The sequence below is a fragment of the Phyllostomus discolor genome, chromosome 3 (genome assembly GCF_004126475.2).
Source record: "Phyllostomus discolor isolate MPI-MPIP mPhyDis1 chromosome 3, mPhyDis1.pri.v3, whole genome shotgun sequence".
Lineage (NCBI taxonomy): Eukaryota > Metazoa > Chordata > Mammalia > Chiroptera > Phyllostomidae > Phyllostomus > Phyllostomus discolor.
The window spans coordinates 84,390,540-84,410,789 of NC_040905.2; the positions used below are offsets into that span (position 1 = coordinate 84,390,540).

A 20,250-nucleotide genomic window follows, 5' to 3' on the forward strand; every position below is an offset into this window, starting at 1 on the left:
AGTCTCTCCTCATGTACACCTGCAGCACAAACATAAAGCTCTTACTCTTTCTGTTTCAGTGTTACCTGCATGCTTGATTTGTCTGTCTGATTTGAATAGTTCAGAGGATTACCTCAGTTCTCAAACGGAGTAGTGGAATACCTGTAACAGCACTGGGGTTACCAAAAAAAACGTGGGAGAATTTGAGCCAGTAATGTCATTCCCTTAGACCACGTCCTAAATCTTTTGGCACTTGGAGGGCTGTACTAGGGCACCGCCTCGGTACCCTTATTCGACACAATAAAACCCTTAGGATCCTTGCTCACTAGAGCCACAAAATTTGTAATAGTTTTCTGGGACTATGGATGTTTTCCTTCCAGTTCTCCCCACAGACCTCGACAAGCCTCTTAACTAGGGAAACACGATCACCCCACCATCTCCCCACGTATCCCTCCTCCTAAAAAGGTGGGCAGGAGAGTGGTTTGTTCTTTATACTCCTTGCTAGCCAATGAGCGTGCTGCCTTTCTTCCGGTCGGCCAGCCAACCAATCCGATCAAGCTGGTGTAATCTTCGGCTCCACTCGGCTCTTTTCGCTGTTGCGGGCAGCGTGGGGCCACCGCCGCCGCTGGAGAGACGCTTTCCTTTTTTTAATTTTTTTTCCTTGTGTTCACTTCCGGGTCCGGTGCCGATCCGGATGCCTGAGGCAGAAGGATGTTTGACCTCCGGATAAGTGAGGCGCTGCTGTGCATTCATTCCCGTTTGCATCGGTGGCGACAGCAGTGGCCCGGGCGGCGACTCTTCAGCCAGAGGCGGCGGTAGGAGGCACCAGCAGTAGTGAAGGGACCCAGTCCCAGTCGAGCTGCGTTACCTTTCTCTCTGGTTCCTCACCCCCTACCTCGCTCGCTCTCTCCCTGCGTGGCTCGCTTCCCTCCTTCGACCGCCCCGCGGTGTGATGTGCCGCCACCACTGCCCCTCCGCTGCTGACTGACTGAGCGGGGGCGTCGCCAGCGCCCCAGACCGACCCTGCTGCTCGAGACTGAGCCTCTGAGGTAAAGCCCCCTACGTGTTGGCACTGGGCCGTGTGGCCCGGCGGCATGCTCTTGGTGGCCGCGGCTCTTTTCTTCCCGGGTGGGGCGGGGAGGGCTGGGGTCCGGGGCTGAGTGGGGTGGGGTGCGGCGGCGGGGGCCGTGCAGCGGGCGGGGGCCTGGAGGAGGGGTGGGTGAGGACCGGAGCGGGAGGTGCTGAGGCGCGCGCACGCGGGAGGGGGCCGCAGCCGGGAGGTGAGGGCAAGGAGGGCTTGGTGGGCTGGGAGGGGGCCAGGGGCATCGGGCTGGGCCGGCTGCAGAAGTTGCCCGAGTGGTGTGTGGCCAGTGGGTACTGGAGGGATGTGGAGAGCTAGGAAAAGGCAGGGACTTCGTTTGGGAGGGTTTTTGAGGTCGGGAGTGTAGTTTCCAGCACTCCTTGATTGTGTCCAGACAATTACCTTCAGAGTGGGGGTTTTGAGTAGGAGGGACGAGGGAATCGGTCTGCTGGAAGGAGGTGTCAGGGGCCAGCTTTCATTACAGGGGTAAACTTCCCATTGGGGCGTTTGTTTTAAGGCAAGGGACGGGGATTTACCTATTTGGTAAAGCTTCTGACTTATCTCAAAACTTAACCAAGGCATTAGTCAGAGTAACAAAATTACTCTAATGGTTACTGTTACGGTGCTGGTTTGTTTATCCCACTTGCAGGGGAAGTGACACAGAAGCGCCGGTTCTTTTGGTCCACAGCCCCCACATTACTTTTCTGCGGGGCGGTGATGGACGTGTGTGTGTTCTGGTGGGGTGGGGGCAGTCAGGCCTGTGTTATGATCATTCTAGTTCTCTCAAGGAAGGAGGAAAAGTTAATGGGGGGGAGCGGAGAGAGAGTGTGTGTCTGCGTGGGAGATGGCTACTGTTGCTACACAGTGCGAATTAGTTTTAACTGTTGTAGTGAGTACCAAGGCTGGTCGGTAAGTGACCTGGTTTTTAACCTTTTGTTTTAGAACATCGACTTGAATTGGAAAAATTTAAACCTACTGATTTTTAATAACCTAAGAAAATAACTCAATATTTCTTTTGGTTTTGCAATCCTTATGATATGAATGACATTTGCCCACAAATAGTAAAATATGTTGGATTATAAGTTGGATTACTTTTTAAAATTAAAAAATCTGACTTTTAAAGCCATATACATATATTCGAAGAATGTTTGCTTTTCCTATAAAGAAATATATTGTGGAAGAAAAATATCACAAAAATTGTAACAACGATTTAAAATTAGAAAGAGCTGAGGCCAGTTTTTAAGAAAACATTTTCCACTAAAAATCAGATCTGGTTTGTGACATTCTTAGGAGCATTTAGGAGGGGTTTGAATGGAGAGATGTGCTTAGTGTATTTGATAACTATTCCTAAACTTTGACCCAACTGTATTCTGAGCTAAGATAAAGTATAGTCATATTTTGTATACATTAGCCTCTATAGTTGCACAAAAGATGAAAACTGTGTTTATGGGCATTGGAAGAAATTATCAAGTCAATTGATTGGCTTTGACATGGATTCTTAGTAGAGTGTGTAGACATTTTTTGCTTTTAGGAAGTTTGCATTTCTGGGTATACATCAGATATAAATACTTATTAGAATGGGGATAGGTTAATTTAATTTTATTTTTTTAAAGATTTTATTTATTTATTTTTAGAGAGGGAAGGGAGGGAGAAAGAGAGAGAGAGAGAAACATCAATGTGTGGTTGCTGGGGGCCATGGCCTGCAACCTAGGCATGTGCCCTGACTGGGAATCGAACCTGCGATGCTTTGGTTCGCAGCCCACACTCAATCCACTGAGCTACGCCAGCCAGGGCAGGGGATAGGTTAATTTTAATGTTGATATGTATGAAACTTTTGGGGGGGCTTTTGGAAAGTGATTATCTTTACTGATGATTTATTGTGCTGATTGACCTCATCTGCAATATTGAACTTAAAAATGAATGCATTGTGATAGTTATTAATGTTTTCATCATTTGTCTGCAAGCATTAACTATTAAGAAAATTTTTAATACATGAAAGTCTTATATTTCTTCAAATAAACAGACTGGGATTAGAATCAAGGGTAGTGTAGTTCAACATGGATCTTTAATATGTACATGAGAGTTTTACTATGTGTGGTGAGGCTGGAAGTGTAGGTAGAATATGAAGATGAATGAGACCCAGTAGTTGCCTTCAAGGGAAAAGCAGACTTGCACAGATATAATTGCAACACAAAACTCCTGTGAGTTTATTGAGTGTGTGTGTGTGAGTGTGTTTTACTAATTTTTGACTGGGGAATTATGAGTGAGTTTATACCTGGTAACACTCCCTTTGGGTCTTATCATATTTTAATAGGCAAAATGGAGGCTGTGTGTACATGGGGGTAGCAGTCTAGGTGAAGGGAACAGCCTGAACACAGGCATGTGGGTTGGGTATTATGTGGCCTATTCAGCTGGACATAAGGTTGCTGTGCCAGGAGCTCTTTGTGGGAGAGGAAGCTCTGAAGTAGGTGGAGATCAGGCCAGGGAAGTACAGAATGCCTTGTATTTAAAAATGAGTCAGTTTGAGGTATGAAGGTCCAAGTGTATAGCTTCTGTGGTGATAGAGAGTAGGTAAGGCAAATAAGGATAGTAAAATGAAGGAAATAAATTATAGCAGAATAGTCAACTCCTTACCATTCACACTAATGAAGGAAAACACAAAAGTATAAAAACTAAAACAGTTCATACATTGCTTGCCGTATTTCTTTACTTGCATTTGAATATGGGTGTGTCTGGTAATCTGGTAATTGATTTTATAAGATAGGAATCCAGACTGTAAAAATGTGACTCAGGAATAAATGGAAAGCAGTAGTCCCTTTACTTCTCTGTGTCCCCTCTGTGATCCCCTTCATGCTGTGACTGGGCCACTATTCTGGTGTAGTTTATTGGTTCAACTTTTTTCAGAATAGAACAGGTGGTTGTTTAGTTTCAAAGGGCTTGCCAAAAGAGTTTATCTAACTAAATAGAGGGCATGCTAAAATACTAAAAAACAAAACAAAATGCAGTTCATTTGATAGTTACATTATTGTTAAAACATTTGAAGGTGAGAGTTACTATGGATGAAGTAAAATGTAAGGAGTCTACATACAAAGAGAATTGACTATAATAGTGAGACAAAAAAATGAGAAACTTCCACAGTTCTACACAAATAGGGTATAAGGCTTTTTGGTCAACTTAAATACCACATAACCCTAAAATAATTTAACCCCAAACTTATTTTCATAAGAGTGCTAGCAAGAATATCATCCTCCCAAACACTGGTGTTGAAGTACATGTAGAATCATGTTACAGGGAAGTTTGTTTGATGGTTTTTGCTATTTTCCTCTTAGTCTTCAAAGGAACTTACATTATAACTGTATTTGTGTTATTTTGAACAGTAACAACAATACCTGTTACAGTGTGTTAAGTATTTACTTTGTATAGGAACCGTAAATGCTACTGTTCAGACAACTCTATGAGTTAGGTGGAAGTAGCATTTTGGGGGTATCTGAAGTTCTCTAATTGTAGAGGTTTTGTAGGAGCAGACAGTATGGTTATAGTAACCTAAGCTACTTCAGAGTATCACCTTTGTGCTGATCTGCAGGACAGAACTGTGCTGGGGATTCTTAAAGTGTAGAAATAAAGTGTGTATTATCCATTAATATAGATACCATCCATTAATATGGAGAGCATCTGAACTGCTCAAAAATATGGAATGAGAGAGATATATGGGACAGATATGTTTCAGAAACATAGTGGAGGCTGCTGTTCAGCTATGTTTCCTCCAGCTCCCTTTTCAATGCTGAGATTTAGAAATCATAAATGTTTGTGTTCCCTCCCATTGTGGAACCTTAGGAAGGTGTGTAGTGATTTGTTCTTGAACTATAGTGATTGCCCTGGCTGGGTGGCTTGGTTGTTTGGAATAGTTTCCTGATACACCAAAATTGTGGGTTTGATCACGGTTCAGGGCACGTACAAGATTCAACCAGTGAATTAATTCATAGATAAGTGAAAAAACAAACCTTTCTCTCAAATCAATAAATAAAAATTAAAAAATATACTATCATAAGTAATTGGTTATATTTTCTTACACCACTTCCTGCTCATCATTAGATATTAAAAATAATTCTTAACAATGGACTTGAATCATTTATGTATTTAGTATAAGACTCTCTATACATTTTGCTCATTTTCATTACTAATAATATATCACAGTTAATTTAATTTAATGAAAATCCATAGCTAAGTTATGTCCACATCTGCCTAAATCACATCCACATTTTTTATAGCTTTCACTGGAATTAGGTAAAATCTCATAATAGGTACTTTCCTTAAACTTCTAATGCTTTTTTTCTATAGTGAGGTAATATCAGACTTAACTGTATTCAGAATCATTACATTTATTTAGCTGAGTTGTGTTGAATTACTTTCTATACTATGAGGGCACTGTTCTCTATGGTGTGTAGCCATCTCAAGAACAATTCAACAAAAACACATATACACAGAAAACCCAACAATTTTTAAAAATTAAATAAAGGGAGAGAGTTATTTTGTGATTATGCTCTTCATCAAGATTGAGAAAATTCATATAAAGTGCCAAGGTGTGATACCTGGCATATAGATAGGCACTGTATAAATCTTAGAAGCAGATTCAGAAGTTGCTGATATACGTGAGTTGTTACAGGGTTGATTGTTGGGTAAAATAAGCAAAGACTTTTAGGAACAGCCTTTTACAGATGAATCTCTTTTAACTCACCTCTGCTTAACTCACTCAGAAGATTAAGAGATTCTCTTCACTCATTTACTGCTTGATGCTCATGCTATGTCATTGAATAGCAGTAGACCACCCTATAGTTTGTTCTTGAACTTTTATGCCAACTAGTTATTTTATACTTACTAAGAATTTGTGTTTCTACCCAACAAATTGTTAATGGCAGTTGTATTTGATGTTGAAATTACATAGTTTAATGTAACATTATTCAGTGAACCGTGAAGGCAGAAAAGGTGTTTGAGAACCAGTGGTCACTTTGAAAACAGGTGAGTAGCTAAATTAACAGTTGAAATAGATGGGGGTGAAATAACTTTAAACAATTAGGGAAAAAAAACCCATAAAAATCTAAAAAAGTTTTGCAATAAGATTACTTTTAAATGTTTGTGAGATGTCTTTCCATGTTTAGAAACAGAAATTGGAAATCACAGGTGATGAACTATGGATGAGGTTTTTAGAAAAAGGCAAAATAGAACTACAGTCCATATATCTTTACTTAAAGAAAAGGTTGTGGCCTTGCATTGTCTTGTGAATGTATATTTTTATGTTTTAGTTTCAATAAAATTTTTGAGGTATGTAGATTTTTAAATGATTCCCATTTTTAACTTAAGAGCTGTTGGTTAATAAAAATATATTAAAGATAATAATTGTTTCTAAAACATCCAATTTGTACTTTCTTTTAAAGATTTACTTAAAGCATCCTCTATTTTTTTAATCCTCATGAGGTTATGTCTATTGATTTTAGAGAGAGAGGAATGGGGGAGAGAGAGAGACAGACAGTTGGGGATGCGCGCAGGTGCGCGCACACACACACACACACACACACAGATTGATCAGTTGTCTTCTGTTCATGCCCGACCCTATAGACAGTCTTTCTACCATAGGGTGAATTGTTCAGTTACCTTGTCACGTGATCAATCTGTGGCTCTCATGTATTTCTTGATATGGTTCCTCATCTGATTTCACATGGTGTCTTTCAGCTTTTTATAGCACCAGGGTTGAAGAAAAGCTGTTTTATAATTCCAGTGTCTCCCCAGTTTGAGTAGGGACTGCTGGAGTGAATTGGTAGAGGAAATGGTCCCTTCGAAGAGGAAATGCGATACTCTTGATGTGTTCTAGGAGTACTTGTGCTTGTTGCAAAGCATGTTGGTCTAACAGCTAATAGTAGCGATCCTCTTTGACTACCTGGCTCAGCCCAAGTTGAAAGGAGAACTTGTAGATGTAAGAGAAGGAGGTCCACGTTGGAGAAAGAAAGGTAGATGGTATATACTATTTATCTGTAATGTGGTATCACCACATTTCAATACCTACTGCAATGGAATTCTGAAGTATGGAAGTCGGGCTAGTTTTTCAGAGCTTTGGTTTGCCTCTCTGATTTTCTTGACTTGGCTCTTTCCAGTGTGTTCGATTCATCCTCAGGCTGATAGCAAGATCATATCTAGACATGCATTGGCCAGGAAAATCTTTTTGCATAAGCCTACCAGCATCCTTTTCCCTTCACGTTTTAGTGACCAGAATTAGATTACGTACACTTCCTAATCAGCTATAATAAGGGGAAAGTAGTTATTGTAGTTGGTTTTTACTAATTAGGATGTATCTTCTCCAGCTGGGGATGGCATACATTTCCCTGAATTACATAGTGGAGGGAGGATATTTGAAAAGTGGTGGGAAGGAAAAATATGGGGGAAGTGGATGTTTGAGAGACAATCAATAGTTGACCACTACTTCTGTTTGCTTTAGAATGAGAATAAATAATGCATACAAGTGCACTTTGAACTTTAAAGCTTTGTACAAATGTAACAGATGAAAGATTAGAAAGCTGCTTCTATGTTACTATCTTAAATATACCCAGGTATGAATATTTTAGGAGCTAAAAACACTAATTTTCTTAATGACTAACTTTGAATTAATAAAATCTATTTTCTAAGTTCTAAGATTATACATGTTTTCCATGGAACTCATAAAGCTATTTTAACTTTAAATTAAAAATTTGTATCTATAAATTTATTTAAATTTTTTGAGTTGCTACCCTCCCTCCTCACCAAAAATTGCCCACATATTTGATTTTATTAGATTTTTTAATCATATCTAGAACCAAATAAGTGCATGAGGAAATGGGAGTTTGTCAATCAGAGGAAGGGTTTATTTTGAAATCATGGAATCCCAGTCAAATAGGAAGGAAAGTAAGGTTTTTATATATCTTGGGAGGAGGGAGCAAAAAGGAAGGGAGGGAGGGAGGGAGGGAGGGAGGAAAGGAAGGAAGGAAGGAAGGAAGGTAGGAAGGAAGGAAGGAAGGAAGGAAGGAAGGAAGGAAGGAAGGAAGGAAGGTAGGTATGAATGGTGAGAGAATGGGGAGGCAGGGAATCACAGAATTTTAGAATTGAGAATTCATAGGAAAGTAGATCTCTCATATACTAATTGCTAGAGCCTGGCTTGCTCTTTCTGACCAGGAGGTGGGAAACCTTGAAAATGTATTGTTTACTGTGTTCTTTTGTTTAGGATCACGGGCTAGTTCTTTAAATCAGTCAGCCAGTTACCTTTAGTGCAGATATCTGTGTTCTCAGGCAATGTAAAATTGTAGCTAGATTGTTTATTTATTTGTTAAAGTAAAACAAGTAAATAGACAAGCCTTTTAATCTTCTAAGCAGTCAACATCACCACCACCACCACCACCACACACACACACACAAAGTAACCTCAAACATGGCTTGCTTAAATGAAAATGAAGAAACAGAGTGAGTGCTTGAAACAACATATACATTTTTATTTTCATGAAAGTTGTTATTGAAAAGATTTCTCTGATTTCAGTGTCTGTAAAAGAGTATATTTGTGTGTGTATATACATATAATATGGATATATATATATACATGCAATAAATATATAGAATTAATTACTGTAATTTTAATTCTTGTAGTTGTTGCAATTATTGTTCTAAAAATGCAAAGTAAATTCATCCACCCCCAGAAGGATATTTTTGTTAATGACAGTTGTTTGTAAATAGTGAGATTTGGGATGATTTTTATTTTTACACTTTTTGTACTTCTCTGTATTGTTGGGATTTTCAGGTATCATCATGTATTATTTTTACCATTGGGAAAAATAGTAATTTTTTTTTAGGATAGAAAGTGGAATCCTGGAATGTTGGATTTTTTCTACCATTTTAGATTTTAATATATAGTTGTGCTGTCTTGTATATTACCTTGAATAAAATGTGCCTCAAATACACTGATACTTTGTCTTTATTTTTAAAGTTGGGCTTATTAAAATATTTACCTTAGAATTTAAAGTTCAAATTGGTCATTTGATATCTTTTCATCTAAATGTACTTTATAAAGGTGGTGGAGTTCTGAATATTTTGTAATTATCTATTTTTTAAACTTGTTTGCTTTTGACTTGAGGTAGTGTACTTGGCAGTGTATAAGAGTATGATATATTAGAGTCAAAGTTACAGTCAGAGTTTCCTTTAGTAAAAAGGGAAGTGAAAATGGTTTTTCCCTTACACCCGGTCTGTGTTATGTTTATTTTCTATTTCTGTGGAATATTTATTTTTATATTCTAATAATGAATACTTTCATATGGCAGGCAAATATAGTAGGTAATGTAATCAGGAGAGAAGAGAGAAAATTCCCAGTATTCCACTAATCTTATGGTGTGCAAATACATGGCTACAAGGCCTTTTCATAAAATCCTAATTTGACATGCAAAAATAGCCTAGCATTGTTTTAGAAGTGAAACTAGTAGGTATCAGTTGTTGGTAACATTAAAACAAACAATAAACTAGTGTTTGTAGATGTATATTTTCATTAAGATATTGCTTATTTTCTTTTATTCCAGGGATCTGAAAACAACATGAACAAAATAGAAAAATAGAAATAACTCTTAAAGGTGTGGATTCTTATAATGTCAATTTTCATTTAAATTTGGTAGATTGTTTACTGAATCCTTTTTCTGTTATGTGAGTATGAGGGCATATTGTGGCTAATTTTGAAATATATTTGAGATTCTGAAAATTTTTGTAGTTAATCAAATATCACAATGTAGCCAGCTTTTAAAATTCATTCTTTTGAGTATTTTCTCATAACTTCTTGAAAGTTGATGCCTGGAATGCATATTGTGTGCTTACTGTGTATGGTCTGTTCTTCATCTAAACACCCTACTAATGAAGGTTGTCTTTTGAAAACTGACTGAAAAATAAAATCCTGAACATTGGGAATGAGATAATTAAATAAGCTAAAATATATTTTATTATATGCACTTGTATAAAAATTTCCAATTGAAATTTAATATTCTTTTTCTGTGATAGGATAAATGAGAGAAGAAAAATGAACAATTTTAAATATAATTTTTGCAGTCCTTCTTGTAGGGATGGGATTGCTACCACTTACTAAAAAGTAAGAAAAAAAGGGTTTATGGAGAAGGTAGCTTATGCTGTCAGGGATTCTCAGTCCTGATATCACATTAATATTTGTTTCCTGAGGAAGTTAAAAAATGATAGCTATTGGAATTCTACCCATGTTAATTTATATTTGAATTTGGGGATTCAAATATAATGGGCAATAATGATATATATTAGGATTTTCACAGGTGCTTTCAGGGTTGAAAATGACTGATTTCTTCTCTTCATACATATCTCTTAGCTTTTTTCGAAAAATGACTTTCTTTTACTTCCTTGTTCTCTCTTCAATTAGGAATGAGGGTGTCTTGAAGGTGGGACAAGAAATGCCTAAAAATTATTTGCAAGAAGATCAGGTTAATGAACTGATTTTTCTTCATAGTTTCATACCCAGAATCCTTAGTAAGGTCACTATATTCATTGCTCATTAGCAGTTTTTGATAAGCATAGCACCAAAATTAGAAGATTTTCGATGTTTGGAACATTTGTTAAAGGGAAATTTATTAAGAATAAATTAAGACATTAATTCAGATGGCCCTGAAAATCTTAAGAAACTGAAGTGATAAGAACAATTATATTTAAAGAAATTAAGCTATAAGAAGGCAAGAATTATTTTTACTGGAAAGTTTTTAGTTTTAGGTTATAGTTATCATATACACAGTATCATTGGGTTTTATTTTTCATGTAACATAAGGACAGAAAGGGCCTTAATGGTTTTTTAGTTTAACTATACTTTTACTGCTTTATTCTCTTTCTACCATTGTTGACAAGAAACTATGTCTGCTTTTCTCCTCAGTGGAAATGTTGTATATAGTATACCACCTAGTCAGTGAATGTTTACATATTAATGCACTATGGTACTAGAGTTTTATGGTTATTGTATTTTGTCACTCATGACAAGTTCGGGTCATTTGTGTGACTCATTTGATATTATTTCATAGGTCAGGAATACCTTTACTAGTTAGAGCATTTTTCTTGTTATGAAATAAGAACAAACCATTTTATGAGCTCAATATGTTAAATTTTATTCAGTGAACATTTTTTTGCATGGTGGTAAAATTGGATTTGTCAGTTCTAATAAATTTCAAGAGTTATATTTCTGCAAACTGCCTTTAGTAATTTTTATTGTAGACAAATTTGAGTGGTTATAGTTTAGAGGATATGTTATATGTGAACCCTATGGGAGACTTAGAAGTACTGAATATTTTGAATTCACCAAAGTATCACAATAAAGTCAGTACCATGACGAAGAGGTTACCAGGAACATTTGGCACATACCATTAGTAATGGAGTAATGGGTATTATTTTACAGGGCCATAATTCCTTATCAACAATTCTAATATTGAAAATGCTCTGAAAACCAATATTTTTTTGGTGCAAATTGACTTTTCCACAAAGCCTGTTGTGAAATCCTGTGTCTTTACTTCATATATTTGTAGGTTTCACTCTAGAAACAGCAAATATGTGATTATGCTGTCTTGTCCCAGGCTTCTTTGTGCCATCTCTACCTTCTTTAGGGGTTTTAAAAAAATATATGGTGTATGCACATTGTATCACCTGTGAAACCTTTAAAATTCTGAGCTCCAAAACATGTTTTACTGCAAGAACTTTGGAAAAGGAACTGTAGGACACATTAATTTGCTTCTACCCCTTGTGTCTTGATGGAAACTACTCAGCATCTTACTCCTCCAAGATGGAGTTTCAGTAAAATGCTGGTAAATTTCTTTTGCTTTTTTTCCCTTATAAATATATACATACCAAGAGGCACTTTATTTTAATGTGTTTGTTTCTTTAATAGCTTTTGAAAGCTTTTCTGTTTCTTTTGACACCAAGTTGTTTACCTTGGTACTTTTGTGCCCCACTGTGGTCACAGAAGTATTGTATAATTAGGATGCTTGAGGTGGCATATGTTTTGGGTGACTTTGGCAGCTGAGTATTCATCACACACACTCTTTACTCCTTGGGGTTATATAATTTTACCTCTGTACATGATAACTTCATGCCAAAGAACCTGCAGCCTGCCCTCTTTTTACATATCTTGGCTTCCTTTTTCATAACAGAAAGAAGCAGGGGTGTGGTTCAGTGCTTCTGCTTTAGTTTTCTTAAACTTCTTCAGTTTGTTTTTAAGACTTCACTGCAAAAATCTTTATACTTACTCAGTTTCCCTCCCCATCCTTTTCTTATATTTATCATTCATCCTTTTCTTATATTTAAAATAATGTTCCTCAAGAAGAGAAGTTCATAACATGGTGTTCTCTATCAGGAAAGTGTCTTGCTTATTGAAAAGGTGATAGAAATAAATCTTACTATTGGGCAGTGATTATTGTACTGCTTGTGGAGCTATAATGTTCTGTGTATGTGGTCTTTGCTTTCTTTCTATCCTTAAACATTGAAGGGTGATACAGTGGTGAGCTTTTTGAGCTGTGATCCTAAAGTAAGGTTTAGAACTTGTATTATTAGGTTATGTATGCTTAATCTGTGCTCTGAAAGCACTGTAATTCTCTTGTAGTATGTATCACACTTTATGTTATTGTTTAAGTTATGTGATGTCAGGGTTTGTGATTGTCATCTTTGCCATTTGTATTTACTGTGTTTGGCACTTATTTGTTGAATGTGTGGATTAATCATTTTATTACTTTTTTATCAGGGAGAATTTTAACATGGAACAATCTTGATTAAATTCTTCTGGGGTACCATGTTCACCCAAAGCAATTTAGTTTGCAGCATCACAGTTGTATGAGACAAATCTCAAACAAATAAATTGGTCCTAGTTTAAATAAAATAACAAACACAGGCATCAGACATAGTTACCTAGGCTTAAAAGTAAAGGAATAGTTACAGAAAGTTTTTTTTTAAGTGTCAGAAGTTGAGACTAAATGCATGCATGGGATAGCCAGACAATTTAGTTAAAGCAAGCATTCCATTTTTTGAGAATTTCAGTTAATTATGATTTTACTGTAAGATGTTTTTAAAGTTTTTCTCTTTTTCAATTTTCACACACTAAATCACTATCTCTACAATCAAGATATAAAACAATTCCATCACTCCAAAATACTCCCCCATGCTGCCCCTTTGTAGTCAACCCCTTCTCCTATTCCCAGTCCTTAGCAACCACTGATCTCTGTCCTATAATTTTGCCTTTTCCAGAATATGATATAAATTAATTAATGTGGTATGTGGCCTTTTGAATCTAGCTTCTTCCACTTCACACAATGCATTTAAGATCCATACATGTTGTAGTGTGTATCAGTAGTTTCTTTTTGCTGCTGAGCAGTATTCCAATATATGGATGTACCTGAGCATGTTTATCCATTTGCTGGTTGAAACATTGTTTCTAGTTTTTGGTGATTAATAAACAAGGCTGCCACAAGCACATTTGTGTGCAGTTTTTTTGTGTGTGTGTGTGAATTTTAAGTGTTCATTTCTCTTGGGTAAGTTTGTAGGGCTGCAATTTCTGGGTCATATGGCAAGTGTATGTTTAACTTTATAAGAAACTGGCAAACTGTTTTCCAAAGCAGCTGTGCCCTTTTGCGTTCCCATCAGCTATGTAGAAGAATTCCAGTAATAAGCTGTTCTTAAAATTTAAAAGGCTACATTGAATGTGTTTTTAGTAATTAGTTTGTTAGTTTGATTGCACATGAGAATAACATTAATTCTGAACATAACGTTTTTATTGCTGGAGGTTTTTCAGATAGAGATAGTGGTTTAGGGGAGCCTCACTTTTCAGTGAAAGCAGTCTTCAGTAAATTTTGGAAGTATTATTTCTCGCCTTGGTAGTGCAACCCAGGTTGCTTGCTATCTATCTATCTATCTATCTATCTATCATCTATCATCTCTCTTTCTGTCTCTCTCTATATCTATATCTATCTATAGATAGATATAGGTATAGATAGATAGATATAGATATCTAGACCTTTAACCCTGGTGCTCATGTTGGGGATTATATTCTTTTGAACAAATTCTGTGTGTCTGTCTCAGGCTACAGCACTTAATTTGGGGAGGACTCTCTTGGTTTAGATCAGGCAGAAGGAATCCTTCCTCTGGAGAGCTTGTTTCTATCACTTGTTTCATGTTTCATTCCAGAATTTTGTAGAAGTCAACTTGGTTATTTATGATTTACTGTCAGTTACACTATTAAGTCCTTCAATGTTGAGAGTTGAAAATATTAATGTTATAATTAAAATTCCCAAATGTCAATAGCCTTAAATGAACCTTTTAAATTTATGATCTTTGCCTGCACTAGGTGGTTACTTGTAATTATTTATTTTTATAAATTAGGAAATTAGCACTATATTTAAGAAAGAATGTAACCTAAATAAGTACTATGTGTGAAACAGTGACTTTTCTGAGGTACTTTCTCATTTATCTGGCATTATCATCGAATGGCATGTTAGATAAATTAGATTGAATTTGTATCAAAATATTTTCTTATTGTTTAAGTGATAAACTTTACAAGTTAGTACTGTTTTCTTAGTGTTTTCTAAGTCTTAGTGTTTTCTTAGTCTTTTCTTGATGGTTCACTGTTCATTCTGAACATCAGTGATAAAGCGCTGTTGTGCATGGAGATGTCTGTGAATTTATTGAGTTATATAAGATCATCTTTGTTTTCTGTCAAATTTTTACTACTAACCTCAAGTTTTTCATTTCAAGTTTGATTTCTAGTATAAGCTTTACTAGAGTTACTTTAAAATTAAGGTGGAGTTTAGGAGCTCTTATTGTTTAATGAACAGAAGGTGCATTTTGTGACCTCCTTTAGTACATTTTTTTCTTCTAGCTCATAGCTGTGTTTGGAGAGCTGAAACTACAGAATAAATGACTTTTGATTTGTGAGGTGTTATTCCACTTCTTGTACTATTTCTTAGAGCTATGAATTGCCTGCCTGCCCATACCTTTTTCTTTCCTTTATTTGAAAAAGGGGTGATCATATAAATTAACATTCTTCAAGTTCCAAGAGGTAGTTCATTTGTTCATTCATTCATTCATTTGCTCATTTATTCATCAAATTTTAACCAATGTTTGTTTGTGCTGTGCATTATAAAAGATAATGGGGAGACAGAGTTGAATAAAATATGCTCCCTGACCTTGAGGACATCAGATTTAAAAATGGGCTATTTTAAGAGTAACAGCATTTCCCCCTGTCTTTCCTATAAATTGGTAGTGAGATATAGAGGTTTGTCAAATTCAATTTCATTTTTTTCTTCCATCAAGAAGATCAAAGGTTGTCTTTCTTTTGGTGGTATTAGCAGCAATTGAGGATCCTTGCCAAGTTCCATTAATTCATTAGGCTTTGCATAATGATTATATTTGAATTCTGTAATTTCTTATTAGATGGAACATATTTAAAGAGAAAATACCCCTTATCAGAATCGATCCTCATTATTCCCAAATTCCTTATTTGCAAATTGTCTACCTGCTAAAATTTATATTCCTAGTGCTTTCCCAGTCATTCACAGAAAGACATGTGCATGCACAGAATGGCAAAAATTTGAGTTACCTGATGTTTACATTCCCAGCTGAAGTCAAACAAGGTAATGAAGCTTTACCTTCTTGTTTTACTTTTGGGGCCTATTTAGCTCTTTTTAGGGGTCATTTTGCTGTTTAAAATGGCCCCCAGACATAGTCCTGAAGTTCTGTTCAGTGTTCCCAAACTCAAGGAGGCTGTGATGTAATTTATGGAGAATATACATGTGTTAGATGAGCTTAGTTCAGGCATGAGTTATAGTGCTGTTGGATGTAAGTTGAATGTTAATTATTCAGCAATATATATTAACTAAGGTGTCTTTAAACAGAAACACACGTTAAAATAAGGTTCTATAATGATTAGCATGTGAAAATGTGACCATAGGCTTACAGAATCCTAACTCTGTATTTTTCCTAAGAGCAATGGCTCAGTATTGGCTATTTCAGTGTTTGCAACAACTTTATGGAATGTAATTACTGCGAATCAACTGTTTTTGGTTTTGCTGAGGTCAGAAGAATATCTTTTTTTTTAATTGATATAAAAATATGCTACAGAAAGCTGCAGTCATGGAAGTAGTCATTAAGAGGTTCCTTGGTGAGACCTTTTCTGGGGCAAGTTTATTGCTCCATCTCCAGCACCTTGGACTATGTCTGGTACAGAGTAAATACTTGGTATTTGTTGAATGAAAATAAGTGCCCCCAAAGGAACATGACTTTCCTTTGTGGCTTGGAGTTTAAATTTAATATTACTTCAGTGGTTGGGGTTTGTAATCAAGTTTATGTTTATAGATAGTGAGATGACCTGCTCATAGAGATTGATATGGTGAATATTTCAGTTATATAAATTTAGTATGGTCTTTACTTGATTTTTGATTCCAACACTTAAAGGGCAGGAGATGAGGGTGATCTATGGTTTCCTTGGTGTACATACTATAATAAATGATTAGGGGGCTAGACATTTTAAAATTAAGCAGTCCTTTCAGTTATTGAGACTTCATTAGCTATGGAAAGGAGTATTATCAATGGGAGTATAAATTTACCTGTGACATTAAAAAGAGGAGGCACAAAAGACATTTTGAGGACTTATGAAATGATCATATCTTAATTACTGAAGAACAGTCATACCTGGCTAATTAGAAAATTTATTATACTTCTAGTAATATTTACATATATTAAGAAAATTTAGATCTTAATAAAAGTTCTAATTTCAAAATGGGTATAGTTATTACTGATTATAATAATATAGTATGTTTTGACAATTCTATGCTAAATTTCTTTCAAACTTAGAAATATGTTTTGACCACAACTCATGGAAATAAATTTACCACAACCTATAGAAATGTTTTTTACATGGTGACCTGGTAATACATATATAATCATATAAAAAACCAAAAGAAAATCTCATTAAACAAAAGTGTTCATATTACATATGTGCACTCCATTTTCTTTTCTATTTGAAACTATTTCATTGGACAAAACTGCTGCTTGGGACTTATTAAATTGGTTTAATGACCCACTAATGGGTTATGATCCACAGTTTGGAGAACACTGCTCTAATTGGATTGGTGATAATTTTTAAAGGCTACAGTATCCTGGATCTTAATAGGACTATATAAGGGACATCACTCAGATGTCCCATCAGTCAGATTTCAAAAATGTAAAGTGTTGCAATGATAGTTACTCAATATTTTTGAGACAAAATAAGATTCTGTAATATGTAATTAGAGAAATTGATATCCATTTTTGACATTACAGTTAATGACTTAACATTTTAAAAATAAGTGTTTAGTCTTTTCTTAGACAACCACAGTTGAGCTCATGCCAGAACCAGTAACTGGGACATTTGCTGCTAATAGAAGCATGTGATATAACAGCTAACCATCACATCACAAATATCCTTACTCATTTAAATTTAGGAGAATCCTACAGACCTGTATTATAATGTAATTTTTATAGAGACTGAATAAGGTATTTGAAACAGTGAAGGGGTCATTTCATATACTAAATATGGACTTTTTCATTTAAGATAAAGAAGTGAGAAATCAGTGCTTTGGCAAGTAACATGAAGAAAATTAATTTAAAAATTTTTATTCTTTGTAATTTTGTATTTGCAAAGAACACTGAATAACATGCTGAACATGAAACGATATCTACAGAAACTTTTAATACTTAATGTTACAGGTACACAGAACAATTCTATTTTTATTGCAGCAATAGTTTAGAAGCTAGGTATATATTAATATATATATTTTTAAATTTAGAACTGTTCATTAGTATTGACTTGAAAGCTTTAACTAGCTCTGTGTTTTTTTTGAAGAGTTAGAACATACTATACTGATATATTCTTAGACTACTTACTCTGTTTCATATAGTTGCAACCTAAAGGAGATCATTTGGCTCTGTAATATCCTAAATTATTGGGCCATGCAGATTAGGAAATCTGATTTTCTGTTTTCTGTTTTGGAGATTCATCAGTAATCATCAAATTAGAAGTATGCCAGTGGCCTACATTTCTACTCTTATGATCAGATTATGTCTAATGTTTTTTTGTATTTAGCAGCTTATTTTTATCTTTATTAGTGGATGTTACTACAGCAAAATTATAATTGTTTATGAAAGCAAAGTAGTTGACTGATTATTTGTATTCGTTCATGTATTCTGAGGGATAATTTAAAGATGCATTGTTTAAATAAATTTAGTCTTTTTAATATATACTTTAATGTCAGTATGCTGAGAATAATTATAGACTCAAACATAATTTATAAATGTTTTGCTACCATTTATGTACATTCGTGTAGCTTTATGCACATTAACTAAATGTATGTCCATTCTTTTTGTAGACAGTTTAAGGTTTCAGTTAATTGGTAGTATGTCTTATAAAAAGTCAACTTTCCTTAAGCCATATAAATTATTTTACTGTGTTATAAGAAATTATAAGCCAGGCATGAAACTTTCTTTTCTATGAAACTTTCTTTCCTCAGTAGTTTTTATTTCTGTGGATGCCTGATTTTTAAGTTTTCAAGGTATATTTTTTTCTTTCTTATAAGTTAGGAATTTAAAACTTCTGAAAGGAATTTGTAGTTATTATTGTTGACTGCATCTTTAGGTGTAATACAATGCCAGGATTATCATGGCTTTTAGTAATTGGTGTAATTTTCATGGACACTGAATCTTGTATCTACTTCTTTTTCTATTTTTTTGCTTGACTACTAGATGACAGAAAATAAATTTGTTTTAAGTGCAAATACTGAATGTCATGGTATTCATTTTGTAAGTTAGTATTACATAGTTTTGTTTTTAACATTATTGTACTTCCTAATTTCCATACTTAAAACTTTTCTTAGTCCTTTGGTAGTGTGTGTGCCTATTATAAACAGCCCTAAATACTTTTCTATAACAAGGTTGGCTTTTAAATAAAGTTCAGATGTTATTTCATTTTTAGAATAGATTGTTTTTAAGCGTGTGTATAAAGTAATTCAGTGAGAAAATAACAATATGCTTTTCAGTAGCTCATACCTTTTTTAAGGCTCATATAATATTTTGACAATTTGTTGAAAGCTAAGGATTTTTCTCTTAAGAAAATGCTCAGGAGGTCCATGGATTTCAGGGTAAGAACTCTACAGTTGTCTTCAATATTGGTGACTTTATTTTCTTTCAGAGCAAGGCAAATCAAAACAAATCAAGACAAAAACTATGATTTGTAAAGTTACTTAATACTTTAATATTCAATCATTTGAAATATTCTTTTTTTTCCACTTTTTTTATTGTTGTTCAAGTACAGTTGTCTCCATTTTCCCCCTACCACTTCCCCCTACCCCAGCCATCCCCACTTCGCACTGAAGTATTCTTATCAAGTTTTCAAAGCATTTTTAAAAAATTATTTTAGGATAAAATGATCAGTTGATAGGACCAATATTTTATTAAATTAAGGCACATACACAATCAAGTATTAAAATAATACAAAAATATGTATAAGTAAGTCTCTTGCCTCATATCTCCAGTCTTTGAACTTTTTAATAGATAAAACCACTTTTTTTTCCTTGGAAGAACAATCTGAAGTCTGTTATCAGGCCATAAAAGGAGGAAAGAACATTCCTTTAGGATCATTTAATCAGGATCCTGGATAGAAAAAAATTTGATGTTAAAAGGAATGATCATTTTGATATTTTTCAGTAAGGAGTACTCTGAAGCCAAAAAGGAATTTATTAATTATTCATAAACTTTAATAGTTAACTTTATAGATTATAAACTCTGCCATGCCTAGTTCTTTCTCTGAGTTTGAAGATGTTTAAAACCACTTTTAGTTATTTTAGTATTAAATGCTTCAGTGGTGATTACCTAAGGCTTTGCCCCATTCAACTTACAGGCCCACCAAAACTGTTAACAGTGGCTTTTCCATATGAATGGCTTGGCACAGGCTTCAGACCTTCCTAAACCTGCTCAAACAAGCAACAGCAGAGCCCAGCCCTTGTACTTCTTGCTAAGGCCCAGCTCTAGTAGCAGCCATCTGTAGATCGCTTTATGGCTTATGCCAAGTGGCCCCAGACAGAACACAGATAGTGGTTGACCTGGGCCTGTACCACCTGGGA

The 20,250-nt window shown here is 35.2% G+C and overlaps 1 protein-coding gene across 9 annotated transcripts in view; it reads left to right on the forward strand.

The window, feature by feature from the left end:
* Positions 1–562: 562 nt before the first annotated feature.
* The window catches only part of CSNK1G3 (casein kinase 1 gamma 3), a 104,938-nt gene continuing 85,250 nt past the window's right edge, over positions 563–20,250 (forward strand). For 2 of the 9 annotated variants that reach the window (XM_028506741.2, XM_028506784.2), the window contains exon 1: positions 649–1,028. The gene's annotated coding sequence lies outside the window, so the exon portion shown is untranslated. Of the gene's footprint in view, positions 1,029–20,250 lie in introns of all 9 variants that reach the window. The other 7 variants (XM_036020697.1, XM_036020698.1, XM_028506733.2 and 4 more) reach the window with 6 other exon arrangements.